This window comes from Neovison vison, chromosome 6 (assembly GCF_020171115.1).
Source record: "Neovison vison isolate M4711 chromosome 6, ASM_NN_V1, whole genome shotgun sequence".
NCBI lineage: Eukaryota > Metazoa > Chordata > Mammalia > Carnivora > Mustelidae > Neogale > Neogale vison.
The window spans coordinates 55,724,767-55,740,143 of record NC_058096.1 but is presented as its reverse complement, the minus strand read 5'-3'; the positions used below and the strand labels follow the sequence as shown (position 1 = coordinate 55,740,143).

The 15,377-nt window shown below is 39.9% G+C and overlaps 1 protein-coding gene across 6 annotated transcripts in view; it reads right to left on the bottom strand.

Moving 5' to 3' along the window:
- HHLA2 (HERV-H LTR-associating 2) overlaps window positions 1–15,377 on the bottom strand; it is an 85,563-nt gene that overhangs the window by 21,476 nt on the left and 48,710 nt on the right. For all 6 annotated transcript variants that reach the window (XM_044251334.1, XM_044251336.1, XM_044251332.1 and 3 more), the window contains exon 2: window positions 7,692–7,798. The gene's annotated coding sequence lies outside the window, so the exon portion shown is untranslated. The remainder of the gene's footprint in view (window positions 1–7,691; window positions 7,799–15,377) is intronic.

The following is a 15,377-nucleotide window of genomic DNA, read 5'->3' as shown; positions in this document are numbered from 1 at the left end:
TTAGACCATTAATCTCCTGCACAGATCCCCTGTGATCAATTTTACTAAACGCTGCTTGGCTACTGCTACATTTTTCAGAGGATTTGTCCTTAAGTGATGAAAGCTGTGATTCTGGGAGTTATACACCTTCCCTACTCTCTGCCCCAGTGAGTGGTAGCTTCAAGTCAAGAAACCTTCTGTGGTCCAGAGCCCCTCCCAGGGAATGAAGCTGGCACTTCACCTGAAGCCATATCCCTGCTTAGCTCCTTTTTCTGCCCTATCCTGTTCCCACACTTCTTCACACTTTCCTTCTAAAGACACTCTACAAAACCTATCCAGGGTTGATCTCCTGGAAGCAGAGCCCACAGAGCCTGAGACAAAGAATGTGAGGAAGAGGGGTACTACTATGCCTCCAAGGGCCATTTTCCACTTTAGACTGCATCACAAAATGTTCCTTCCTGCCAAAAGGGTAAGTTATATAATCTGCCTCAATAGTGCTATATACAAGAAAGAATATAGCTGGACAGAGTGGTGGTTTTTTTTTTGTTTGTTTGTTTGTTTTTTAAGCAAAAATGCCGCACAGCCAAGACAACAGACACAAGAAAATGCCAAGGTTAACAAGGCAGATGGCAGGGGTTTTTTTGAGCATATAAAGGTAGTAAACAACTGAGTAAGACTCCATTAAGTGAAGTGAGTTCTGAACATGTGCAGATGTAAGGCCAAGGACTGATGAAAAAAGTCAGGGCTCCGTCCACTGATAGATGCCCGTGGCATGTCAAGTGCCTCTGAGAAGCCGGTCTGCTCTTTCTGTGTACTTGTTCTCCCGCCAGTCCAGCGAGTTAGCATCACTAAATAATTTAAATGTTAATTGACTAAATGCTAGGACAAGACAAACCTGGTGTTTCCCCAACAACTAAATTGAATAAGATGAATGCTCTGGAAAGATTAAGTAAGAGCAAGTCACAAAAAAAAGACAGAAGAAAATTCTGCTATTGGATTAGGTGTCAGAGAGACAATAGTAAAAGACTGAGAGCAAACTGTGAAGATCTAGAAGGAGCCAAACTCTTATAAAAATCTGAGTACCAAGTTCTCTGGATAGTATGCTACAAAGGCTGTCTGAGAAAGAGAACACAGGAAACCAACAGGGCTTCATGCTCAGAACAATGCCTTGACCCCGGCCACTCAAAAAACCTAGAAAGTAGTAGATGAACACTTGTTATTTTAATTTTAAAAAACATTCAAAATATATAACTTAGATACCAAGTTTTTTAGCTAAACCAACAACTGGGCCTGATTGTGTCAGATGTAAGGCTTTTGAGAAAAGTACAGAAAGCCCTGAAGTGATTTGGTGACCTCTTGCTATAGACATGTGAGACCCAGTATGTGTAACACAGAGAGGAAGCAGTAGTACCTGGAGGGTCAAAGGAGACCTTCCTCAGGTCAGTTTACATTTATTACTCAATGTCGGTATCAGAATCCCATCCGATAGTCGTCACGGCTGCTATATTTGAATATATATATTGCATTAAGTGATATAGTCAGTCACTCATTCTCATTAACCATTAACCATTTTGACTCAATCCCTGTGTCACCCTTTCAATTCCAGAAATAAAGAACTCCTCCTTGCACCTACGCATCAAGGTGCTGGGGTTGAGTGACCTGTAACAGAATTGCTGAATCAAGGGTTTGGTGTAAAAAAAAAAAAAAAAAAGGCAAAACAATCTTTACAAGACTTATTCCTAGCTGTGTAGATTGCTTAGCGTTTTTAGTAAGTGATGACTTATAGAGGTCTGCTTTCTGGCAAGTGCTTGTGCCTATGGACACCTGAATTAGTGGCTTTCGGTCCTTGGAATGTAAAACTATAGCTAACTCCACTGGCTGGTGCACAAGACAGGGAGGACTGCTGGCTTCAGTCTGCATATAGTGCTTAGTGGGTCATTTCAAAGTATAGTGGTTGTGAGGTTGACTTCGTATCAGTGAGTTTTCTCTACAGTTCAGAGTCAATTCTGCCAAATAACCCTTGTTTATAAAGCTCCATTGCTTTAGCCCTATCTTCTACCTACAATCCATCCTTTGACTCTGACCATATTAAAGTTCTGAAAAACAAGAGAAAATGAAATACCTCAAATTTATCCCAACCTCCTAGGAAACAGGATTAGATCATTGTTTGTATGGTGTTAACTCTGTCATCCATCAAGCTTAACCATCTTTTTTGCCATGGCAAACATACAATTTGAGCATCTCCTATGGATCACAACTGTATGGGGATGAGTCAGTTCCTAATCTCACAGAACTCAGGCTCGACCAAAAGATTGATGGATCATATAAACAAACAAATCATAATACAGAGATATAGGCAGCAATAGGAACTCCCATGAGGTGCTATGGAAGGACAGAAGAAATCTCTTGAGCTTAGTGGGGGCAGGGTGTTAACGAAAGCTTCTTGAAGCATTGGGTTTTGAAGGACAAGGAGAAGCTGCCTGTGGGAAGGAGTACAGGGAAGTGGAGGAGGGAAGATATTTTCTAGGCAGACAAAAAAACAAAGATACAGCTGCAAGAGAAACATAAACACCAAGCAGGCCATGTGGAATAAAAAATGCTGGAAAGGTGTGCAAAGGCCAGATCATGACTGTTCTTGTAAGACATACTTAGAAAATAGGAAGTTAATGGTCAAATCAGATTTGTCTTTTGGAAAGATCCCACCAGTGGGATTATAAGAGATAAATAAAAGGAGCCAGCCTGTAAGCATCAATGAAGTAAATGTGAAAGGAAACTTTTTTTTTTAAAGATTTTATCTGTTTATTTGACAGAGAGAGATCACAAGTAGGTGGAGAGGCAGGCAGAGAGAGAGGAAGGGAAGCAGACTCCCTGCTGAGCAGAGAGCCTGATGCGGGACTCGATCCCAGGACCCTGAGATCATGACCTGAGCCGAAGGCAGCGGCTTAAACCACTGAGCCACCGAGGTGCCCGAAGGAAACTATTTAAAAGCAAACTTAATAACATGAAATAGATAAAATGTGAAAGCACACCATGGTAGACACTGGTACCATTTCCCTTCTTTGCTAACAGAACTCCTCTGTTCAGCCCTGTGTGAGACTTGGCCACCTCTAGCCAATAGAACAATGAGACGGCCATACTGGCTCCGTGTGGGAGGGGGAGTCCTTCACATTTGGGGAAGGAGGAGCCGGGGTCGTGACCACCATGAAGAGCTGGAACCTAGTCAGAACTTCCCAACTGTCCTGGAAGTGAGTTCAGCAACTAACTACGTTTGCACGACTCAAGTACTGAAACCCAACTATAATGTCTGTTTGTCTGCCTTTCCCTCCTTGTAACTCTGAGCCCAAGAGAAATAAGAGTGTGGCCAGCTTCTTGCACTGCTTTCTCCAAAATGAACTACTGAAATAAAACTGAAAAAAGAAAATTTTGGACACTGTTTTGGACAATGAGACATAAGCAGGGTCTGTTGGGAGGATTTCTGTGGAAAATGTTGTGTCTTTATAAGAGGAATAGATACAATAGCAGAACTTCATGGCAACCCCCTCCTTCTGCTTTCTGAGCACACATTTCATGCTGTAGCTGCAGGAACCACCTTCCTGATGTGAAGAAATAAGTGTCAGGATTAAAAAACCAACATAACAAGGATCATAGAAATGATAGAAAGTCAGAAAGAAATGGGATTTATAACAATATTGTTGAGTCTAGCTGTTCTAGATCTTCTACCTTTAGACTTTGTGCTAACTAAGTAATATATTTTATATATAATATATAACTATATATAAATAAATATATTTATATATTTATAAATTTATATATTTATATATATAAAAATATATATTTATATATAGTTATATATAAATATATATTTATTATATATTATATATAATATATAACTAAGTAATATATTTAAACTCTTATGACTTGTCCCTACAAATGTCTCCAAATATTCCAAAGTGACACAAAAAAATATGTTTTTTTACCTGTTGAAGAGCTACTGACACAGGAAGTTCCATTTTTGTCTACATAAATAAATCAATGAAAAAAAAATCTCTCTTCCCATCACAATAAAATATTGACAGAAGTTTTGTCATATGTTAAGAGTTAAGTTAGAGACATGCATTTTCTTGTTAATGGTGGCAAAACCTCATTTAATCTTGGAGCTAAAGCAAGTGTCAGTTATGAGCCATTGGAATTTTGTAGTGAATTTAAAGTGCCTTATGTTTTTTTTAAGAAGAGGTTTCTAACAGCAGAACACATTAACCTTAAAAGTCCCCTTTCTTTTTAGTATCAACATTAAAAGTAAAACACTGATACTCAGCTGAAGTAGTAGTTTGCAAAAATGATGTTTTCTTTTATACAACTAAAAAAGAGTTTGGCTATTTCACCCTCCAAGGCCCCTGCTTGTCCTTATTTCTTTAAAAAAAAAAGAATAAATATTTATTTTCAAGGGGTTTAAAAGTAAGGCTATGGGGTAGTAACGTAACTTAATAATACACAACTAGGACTGGCATGGTGGCAGAAAGAGTGATTCTGACAAGTTCTAACGCAATGATGTGTACTTCAACATTCTAAGTTTAGTGTTGAATTTATAGTTAAGACTAGAGAAGGGACAGTATAAAAGTTTTAAACTGGTCTGTAGACCTTTTGAAAGCAAAGTACATGAGTTTGACTCATTCATACACATGGCTCCACTCAAAGTTCAAGCTGCCCTGACACACCTGGTAAGTCAGCCTCTGCTCAGTTCTATGTGTTTCTATAGCTAGAAGTTCTCCCGGGGGACTTCTGAGTTCAGTAAAGACACTGGGACATTCAGGGAGGGAGAAAGAAAGAGAGACTGCTGGCCGGGGGGGGGGGGGGGGAGGGGGGTACGGTTTGAATGGAGGGAGAGAAAGAGAGGAGAGACAGAAAGAGACACAGAGAAACAGACTGTAACCAGTGATGATAGGATTCTTTAAAGTGAGGCATCTTTTTTATGTTCTCATCTGTTCAGGCAGTGAGATCCAGGCCCAGCATGATTTGCTGTAGAGTGATGACTGTTCCTCCTTGCCTTGGCTTCCCATGCTTACTTTCCAAAGATCAGCTGCTCCCTTCTTTGAGAAACATGAATGACCTCATTGGCTCTCCTCGTATCAACCCATCTCCTCGTTATTCCTCCATGTCCCAATTCTGTTCTCTCTTCTCTTCCCCAGACCTTAACCCTAACCCACCCCAGCTCTCCTTCTCTTTCCCATGCCTACAAACACACTGAATAACATTCCTTGACCCCATTTTTCCCTCGAATTGTGACCCCAATTCCCAACAAACTTCACCCCTTGAGCTGTACCTGGGACCTTATCTACTGCTACTCCTTCTCACAGTGTACTGACTTTAAAAATCCTGTGAATCAGATCCCCCCTATCAATCCTGAAATCATTTTTGAAAAGTCCCAGTGACACAAGTGACAAACTGAAAGGCATTCTTAAATGACATGAGGGGACATTTGACTCCTCCTTCCTTGACACAAAATGCAGTGTTGTCTACATTTGTAGGGATCTTGGGTGGGAAGAATTGGCAGGTCAGAAGAGCAGATGATGCGAACATCTAAAGACGGATGAAACAACCCATATGAACAAAGTTTACAAGGAGGTCCTATTTGCTAAAAAAAAAAAATTAAAAAATTATAAAATATAGTTTTCTCTTTTCTCCTGAATTTATTACGTTTTTGATAATATTAGCAGTAACATCTCAGTGCTATTAAGCATACAGTAATGTTATATACACTGTAAATCTAAACACAATCATGTGAGCTGTTATAATTTCCATTATAGAATTATAGATGAAGACACTGAGGTTTATAAAGGCTAAGTAGCTTGCTCAAGATTACAGTGAATGCAACATCAGGACTTTAAAGAACATCATGTTTATGACTTTGGGGCCCTCTATTAACCACTCTACTCTGAAACTTTTCACATGACATCAGTGATTCACCACCTCTAGGTCATTCCCCAGAGAACCAGCTATCAAGGAGCAAATGGTCCCTTCCAATGGTCCCTTTAGTCTTTTTGAATCTTGACCTTTTTGGGAGTTTCGGCCCCAATTCTAAGAAGCTATTTTCTCTTGGCAAGTGTTTATGGCAATTATAAAACCATGTATGGTTATAGTGATTCTAAGTGCTTTCTCTGCTTTCACTTTCTCAGTTCTCCAGATAGGGTTAACTGTGTGTTCTGTTAATTAATAGTAGTCTCTTTTACAGCGCCCCAGATTGGATGATAAATTATATGGTTACCCTAGTATGTACCATTGCTGTCTTAGTCTTTTTTAAGCATTGATTTCAACATGTAATCAATCTGCTCAAAGTCAAGAGCTCCTGCTAAATGCGTAGAGAATATTTCTGTCTGCCCAGCTACCCTGCCTTCAGGGGAACCCTTCTTCTCCATTTCATTTCATTCTGGGAAGGGGGTTGCTGCTAATCTGTGTTGGCAACAATGTCCTACTCTATCATTCCAACCAAGGACGGGCTAATAATCCAGGTGGGGCAAATCATGGCAACCCATCCAAATAGTGGGCAAGGGACCCAAGAAAGGCCAAACCATTTCTGAACATTAAATGAGAAGACCTTTCTTCCACTAAGGCTTCTAGGCTGGGAGACTATGTTTGAAACTAATGGCAGCAATAAACTCCTGCCATGTGAAGAGAACTATTTGACAGAAAGAAATCAGTCAATGGCAGGGAGTGCAGAGAGAGGCAGAGGATGAGAGCATAATGGCAAGTAGGCGAATGCACCCGAGAGGACAGAAATGCCTGCCAATAAGCACATCGTCATGGCCTTGGTTCCCACACTTCTTAATTCAATTCTGTAAACTACCCCAGTATCTTTCCATTTTATGTGTGCTAACCAAACCTCTTTTTTTTTTTTTGTCTAAGCTAATTTGAATTTGGTTTCTAAAACTTGCATATAAAATTGTCCTGATACCTAATCTCTCCCAAACTTACCTTCAATAATACTCAAAGATATGAAATATTCAAAGATATGAAAAAATTTTTCAGAGATATGAAAGATATGAAATATCTTCAAATATTCATGGATATGAAAAAATTTTAAATAAGATCCCATTTTTAACCTGGCAGAATGATAGGTTAGATAGATAGAGACAGGTTATATAAAGAGACAGATATCCACACACATACACATATGTATATATACATTTAATATTCAGCTCTGGAAAGATATTGGAGACATATCTTTGGTGATGGTATACATTGATATATAACTTTCTGGAAAGCAATTTGGCAATATTTATCAAATGCTTTTAAAACTATGAGACCTTCTGTAGTGACAAGCAACAGATTTAAGACTTAAACAAGAAGGAAATGTATTAGAAAGAGACCAGGAACTCCAGAACTGAAGGATGAATCTCCAGGCTTCAAAAGAGCAGACAATGCCAGGGAAGTCAATGGCTCAGGTTTTGTTACACAGTGACTCAGTTCCAGTCAACTTCCTCCTGACTAGATCATGGTTCTACTTTCCAAACTGGAGAGGCCATGTATTGGTTATATACTTCTACTCTTAGGAAAGCCAGCCATGGTAGGTAGAGAGGGCAACAGATTATAGGCTCTACAGTCAGCTCATTGGTATATTTCTATACATGAACCTTTGGTTGCCCAACACATGTAGCTAAGGATGTCTTCACTTACCATCACCCAAATACTCTATGAACAATGGCCAGCTTACTTACCTCCTTTGCTGTGGGAAGCATTCCAAGTTCCAGAAGTTGCCGCATTCAGGAGTAATAATAGATATCACAAGGGCACTGCTAAACAAGATCAGCACTTCTCAAACCATCTACAGTAAAGAAACAGTAAATTTTGGTTTCTAATCTGTCATGGGCAAATTCACTGGGAAAATGTAATAAAGATGAATTGCTAGATAAATGAAATTAAACATAAAATGTGAGCCTTGATTTTTTATTATTATATACAATAGGCATAGAAATCTAGATAGCAATCTATCAGAGTAATTTTAAATACTCTCTATTTCTATACTTCTTGCATCATGAACCAGTAATAAACAGCTCATACACTGGCATGAGCCCGCCGAGCCCTCCTTCGAGTGGTTCTACTTTAGGATATATTTATTCCCCCTCAAATTCTGCTTCAATCTATGGTCCAAAATGAATACCATCACCAACACACTCTACATACAATGTAGATAGAAGACATTTTGTTCTAAGTCATGACACGTCAAGCAAAGAAACAGACCATGGTTTTTCTATCTGCCACTTCTCCCTAAACCAGAGCTAGTATTTGTGTCTTCCCTTTTCTGTTAACTCTTCTGTGATCTCCTTACCTTCTGGCAGTCCCTTAGCTATGTTCGCCCAGTGGGGTAGCCCGAACCTTGACCTTTGAACTGTTTCAGTTCTTTGTGGTCTTACCTAGGATCTTATCAATGGTCTCCCCCTACCCTTTCCCACTGAGAATATAAAATAAAGGTATCCATTATGTTCCTATCATACTCCTCCTAACTGCACAGCAGTAATCATAGTATTCTTACTAGGCATAGTCAATCACCCCAGCTAATACAGTATCTCACTTTTCTGCCATTTTCCCCCTGCCTGGCATGAAGAACCCAAATGACCTGTCTTAGTTTCTAATTTAGAAGTACTACATGGCATGTTACAGATGTTTAGTGTGTAACATACAGTGTATGTGTACCATATAGTGTACGTGTAACCTACAGTACTACCCTGTAGCACTGTTACAGGGTAGTACTGTAGGTTACACACTGTATGTTGCCTCCAGTCCTCAGGTACTAAAAGGGAGGATGAATGACACTAAAAGCCTCAGTGAGTAAAAACCTGAGAGTAGCTTAGTTAAAATTGTTAGCTACCTCAGTCCCTCCTCTGTTCATGGTTCCTAGATCCACATCTTCTAACTGTGGGGACACAGTTCCTTATTTGGAACACTGGTTCAGAGCCTACCCAGTCTTCTGTGAAATAGCTATGTCATCATGTAGAAGGTGCCCTGGAAGATTGCAGGGCTAAGTTTTTAGAGACCAAAAGGCTTGTGTTAGAAGGCTTGTGGCATCATTGATAGAAAACATAAAATAAGTGAGTTACATTTGAATTAGTCCATGACTTGCTTTCTTTGCTTTTGATCAAGGAACTCCCTTCAGAGCCAGTTTGGGTAGGATAATGACTGAGTATGAAGCATTCAGTAAGACTGCAGTTGGTAGTTCTGGCAAAGGCACAGCCAGGAAGTAGGGAAATACAATCCTTTCTGTAACAGAAGCAATTACATATAATCCAGGAAAGAGCCGACATGTCTTTGTTAGGTGTGATGTCACATCAGAGACGTGGGCTGATCTCTAAGGCTGACAAAGTGAGCACTCAGCTGTGGCACAGCCTGATTTGCTTTGATGAGGGAAAGGCTGTGTGGTGTAGCCTACACAGAGTCTATCTAGACTCCTATGGCCGCCTTATTCATGTTCCCTGTGAATGCTCACCAGAAAGCCTTCACTACAGAAGAGGCTCTCCATAACGTGACCAGGCATTGGTGGAATCAGTTCAGTTCAACCTCCTTCTCACTGCTTGCCAAATGGGTCCTGAATGGTATATAAGCAGTTCGCTCATGCAATATTTGCTTAATAGAATACCAGAAGGCACACTTTGTTGTAGATAGTGGATCCTTGACCATAGACTCTAAAACTCAAGTGTCTTCTTCATAAACTCTATACTATTTATATACCTAAACACAACTTCTGAAGTAATGCTCTTGGCCAAAGAAAACCAAACCTTTCTCAAAATCTAGGAGCTTTTATTGCAATTCTATTAGGATTTGCCATGGATAACACTCAGTATCCAGAACTGCCTCAGTCACTGTGTAAATTTCTTCCAATGATGAGGCAACACATGGACAGAAGTTACAATGAGACTCAACACCTGATTAAGTAATAATGTGTCAGGCAGCTTTTCTGGTACCAGCTCCATTCTTTCCATGGCTCAAGGTCCTGACAGGCAGACCCGTCAGGGTTCCAGATTCCATGAGGTGACCTCATCCCTAGGATCCCATTGTATCAATTCCTTCACCATAGAAGTGACTTCCTATTGTTCCATGAGATTCTTACTGTCTCATCCTTGATTTCCCAACTCCTTTATTACTTGGATGCCTGCATTAAATTTCCTCTGTTGTAAATAATTGAAGTGGATGCTATTTTCTTAGACTCTACTTGTAGGCCAGCTAACTTCACTTACACTGGTCTCTGCAGGACTATAATCTACACATTTTTTTTTCTCTGAGTATATAATGAGAATGTCTATCTTTGGCAAATTTTGGAATCCCCAAATTAACCAGCTCCCTGACCTCTTTTGTAAAGGCTAGAGTAGGAGGAGAGCCAGATGGTAGCATTTTGCAAACCCGATGCCTTCAAAATAGTTGATCCAAAGTAATACTACATCCTAGGATACTTTCAAGGGCTTGAGAGAGGCATATATGAATATTCATACTTTATTCTCAAATAGCTCCTTGGTTTAGTCATTGCAATAACTGATGACAGTTGAAGAATGAAAGTTGTTCTTTATGTCAAAAAACTGGGTTAGGGAGATTAAAGAGGGCACGTGATGTGATGAGCACTGGTTGTTATATGTAACTAATGAAACATTGAACACTACATCAAAAACTAATGATGTACTATACACTGACTAACTGAACAAAATAAAAAAACTAATGATGTACTGTATGTTGGCTAATTGAATTTAAATTTAAAAAATAAGTAAAATTTTAAAACATTAAAAAGTAAAAACAAACAAAAAACCCCAACAAACAAAAAACAGAACTAAAAGCCTGGCTCATCAATTTAATTCCATGTTTAATTTGAACCAAAGATTTCTGCTTGTCCGACTATTTCCTGAGTCCTGAATATTGCACTGCCTTTGGATTTCTGACCACACCCGCTTGGAGTCTGCAATCAGTTGCTTTCAGCATGACTCCTCCTAACTCTGCTGAATTTAGGGATCCCATTTTCACTGCATCTCTCTCCTCTCCCGTCTCCTCTGGCCTATAAAACCCGATAGCAATGTGCATTTTTAAAAGAATTCTGCAACCTGGGTCAGTAATCTGTTTCTCCCGGGAAGGAAGAGTCTTCTGAGCCCCAGGAACAGAACAGAATGGGAGGTATGTGGGCCAGATGTACACATATATCCAAACTAATATTTCCAGTTCTTGCAGTCTTTGAAAGCAAGAAAAGCTGCAGAAGGATAGAGGGGCCAGGATTCAATGTCACCTACTGTAGGATAGCATGCAACAAAAGTTTGCACTAACCAAGTCATCAAACTTGAAATGAAAGCTGGCTGCCTAGGCTAGCTCATTGAATAGAGACTGCCTGGTGAGTACTATAACAATGATTTCAGCAGATCTGAATTTCTGAAATTTCCTCTGAAATTTTTTCTGCACTGCACCCTTTGAGGCATGTATGTGCTGAAGTTAAATTCATTTTTGTTGCTGAGGGGGAATACTGAAAAGAGGGTTGGATATTGGGCTGTGTACAGTTGCCAGATAAAATACAGGATGTCCAGTTAAATTTGAATTCAGATGAACTAATACTTTTATATTATAAGCATGTCCTATGCATTGTTGAGACATACTTAGGCTAAAGTAAATCATTCATTGATCTGGCATTCAAATTTAACTGGGAATTTTGTATTTTTATTTGCTAACTCTGACATCTCTAGAGTTGGGGGACATTTGGCAATAGTTCCTCTTCATATAAAGGAGACTTAGCTGCATTTGGCAAGGGAGTATAAAGAAGCAGGTAGGAACTAAGGCTGTGGAGCGAGGGTGCCGAGATTTGAATCACGTTACTTCCACTTAATGACTGTGACATTGGGCCACGATTAGCTGCATAGGTTTGTGGCACCAGGTGTTTCTTGAGCTTCCGTTCTCTTCTTTTAGGAAACAGCTATCCAGACACCCAGAAATTCCCTCTGAGAAGAGGTCTGGTTGGCGGACAGTAAGAGGTTGATGAGAAAACTTGGCTACCACTTACCATGAACATTTACATTTCTGTCCCAAAACACAGAAGGGAGTCTCGCTGCCTTTCAATCCAGTAAGATTGAATGACTGATTCCAAATACTACCATTCTCTAGATATCACTGTATATTACATGTAGCCCACTGTCGGTATCAGTTAGGTGTTGCCCCCCCCTTTTTTAGGGGCAATAGGTAGGAACCAGAATAACAAGCAAAATATAGATTCAGGGAAAGTACTTCAAGACTGCTCATGTCTCAAGCAAGGGCCACACAAACCAGCTTCTGGATGGAAGAGGAGTGGTGCTCAAAACTCAGCCATAGGAGCCTGAGGTCTTTGCTCCAGGTCCCTGCCTGAGATGACCCCACATTTTCTGTGTCTGTGTCAAGTTTCTCAATCTTCCTTTTTTTGGGAGAGGGTGATGGCCAGCTTGAATCCAGGTCCTCTATTCCTGGATCAGAATGTTTTAGGGACAGAGAGGGAATGATTGCACAGCCAGAGCCTCACAGGGAATTGATGTGAGCTGGGCACACACTCCAGTGTGAGACTATTTTAAGTTCTGATCCAGCAACTCTGTCAGGACTATTACAAAAAAATAATCAGAAATATAATAGATGTATGAACAAAGGCTTTTATTACAGTGAAGAACTAGAAGCAGCTTAAATGTCCAATAATGGGGGGAGATTAAAATAATATGGGGAAATAAAATATAATATGTGAATGTACATTATTTGAGGTGACTTTAAAGGCTGGAATTGATATTTAACGTTATGGGAAGTTCTTTTATGAAATTTATAATGCTCGTCAAGCTTTTATGGTGAACCCTTTTCATAAAGACTGGTAGGCAATACACTTAAAACTCACTAGTCTCACCATCCCGAGATAATTTTCAGTTTCACAGTTAAGTAGCCCACATTTTTCTAGGAGTCTGGAAATTATTTTCTAAAATTAAGATTTCTGATTTCTTATGAGTCAAGCTACAAGTCACCTTTTAAAACAGATGTTGTTTCCTGAACTATTTGACGCCGACTCACTTTGATTCCCAAATGTACCATGCTTATCCCCACAAGTAATTTTCCTTGCAGTCAGCATCTGTGATTTCAAGATCCACGGAAGTACCACATCCTTCCTGAAACCTCAGCCAAATCCTAGTGATGTCACTTGCCACCTCCCTTTTCTACAGCTTGTTTGTATCACTCATGAAACCTTTACGTGGTTCCTCTGTGGCTAGTTTCAAAATCATGGAAGAGTTTTCAAATTTCAGGGTAGGTGGAAGGAGGGGGAAAGGTGGATGGAAGCAGAAAGAGAATTGAAGATAGAAAAAACATAGACTATTCTAGTTTAAAGATGGTGGAGGGAAAAGACAACATTGGTAACCAAAATGCAACGTGATCCTTGATTAGGTCTTCCATCAAAAAATCACTGTGGGGCTTCTCAAACTGATGTGCATATGAATCACTGGATTCTTGTCAAAATACAGTGATGCCTAAACTTCCGGTTTATGGCTCAAACCTTAAGAAATAACCATCTAAGGGGTATTTTGGGAATTACTGGAAAATGCTGGCTGTATTAGATAATACATCAATGTTTCATCGCTTTGATGTGATAAGGGTAAATGATTATCTGAGATAATTTCATTTGAGGAGATAGTTACTAATGTGCTTGGGGTAAATGTCATGTTTGTATCTTACTTGCAAATGGTTCAACAACAAAATTATACATAAATATGTGTATGAGAAACAAAGAAAATTGGATGAAATAACAACTGATGAATCTTGGTGAAAGGCATTCACTGTACTTCACCTTTTTTTTCTAGTTTTCAAAATCTTTAAAATAAAAAACTATGAAATGATTAGTAAAAATAATACATAGCCCTAAGCTATACCCCATAAAAATTGAGTCAATCCATCTGGAGCGAGGCCCAGGAGTTTATAATTTAACAATCGTTCCAGAAAGTTCCATTACGAGTCTTGCACAGACCACATTGAGAATAATGTCTAAGCTGTTAATTGGGGGAGCACTGTTGTCTGGTGATTCACATCCTCACTATGGCGAAGGTCTCCAGGTTTGAAATACTATCATAAACTCCAAGAGCAAAGTTCAGTTTGTCTAACAGCCTTTGCCATGCCCCTCATTTCATAGCGGCACCATTCCTGCCTTAGGAAGCTTCCTTCCAGTCCACAATATGAAGGGAGATGAACAGAGAGAACAGCCTCACGTCCCTTACCATGGTGGGCACTTTTATTCGTTTTATATGCTGCATAACAAATTATCAGAAATTTAACAGCTTAAAACAACACATATTATCTCAGTCTTCGTAGGTCAGAAGTCCAGGCACAGCTGAAATGCACCTTGTGTTCAGGGTTTCACCAGGCTGTTATCAAGGTGAGCCAGAGCTGCTAGCCGGGAGTCCTGTTCCAAGCTCACTAACCACTGGCAGAATCTGCTTCCTTGCAAGTGTAGTACTGAGGACTTCAGCAACACGAGCCCACCATTCATTCCGTGGCACATGGCACTTTCTACAGCATGGCAGCTTGGTTCTTCAAGGCCATAGGAGAGGGTCTCTATATTTCAAGTCTCTGACCCTCTGTTGAAGGATCATACCCACCCAGAATTATCTCCCTTATACTTAACCCAAATCAACTGGTATGGGATGTTAAGGGCATATGCAAAATCCTTTTACCTTCATCATGTAATACAACTGAATCAAGGCCTTGACTACCTAATCATATTCACAGGTCTGGCCCACACTCAAGGGGAGGAAATTATACAGAGAGTGTATAACAAGGAACAGGAATCTGGGGCCATCTTACAGGACTGCCTATTATAGCAACTGCGGGAGCAGCCTTTCTGATGGTGTTCCTGCTGTTCAAACCCTTGGATGGTCCTCCCGCACGTTTTACTGTGGTTGATCCATGTAAACCAACAGAATTGAGCAGAAATAATATGCTACTTCTGAGATTAGGTTATAAAAGACATAGTGGCTTCCAATGAGTTTCTCTCGCTCTGATCACTCACTCTGGGGAAACTACCCACTATGCTGTGTGAGCAGCCTTGTGGAGAGGTCCACAGGAAACCTCCCACCTACAACCACATGGATGAGTTTGGTAGCAGTTCTGCCCTGGCCAATATCTTTGTTGCAGCTCCATGACAGACCCTGAGCCAGAACCATCCAGCTAAGCAGCTTCCAGATTCTTGACCCTTAGAAACTCCATGAGATGATAAATGATTGTTATTTTAAACTGCTGAGTTTGGGGATGATTTGTTATGCAGCAGTAGATAAATAATATAAGACCTGTCCTAGGCCTGACTAATCTAGAGTGAAAGATGCCTGGGTCTCCCTTTGCTAAAGTGGGAAAAGCATATGCAGTAGTAGTTAAAGAGCCCACAAAGAGAAGAA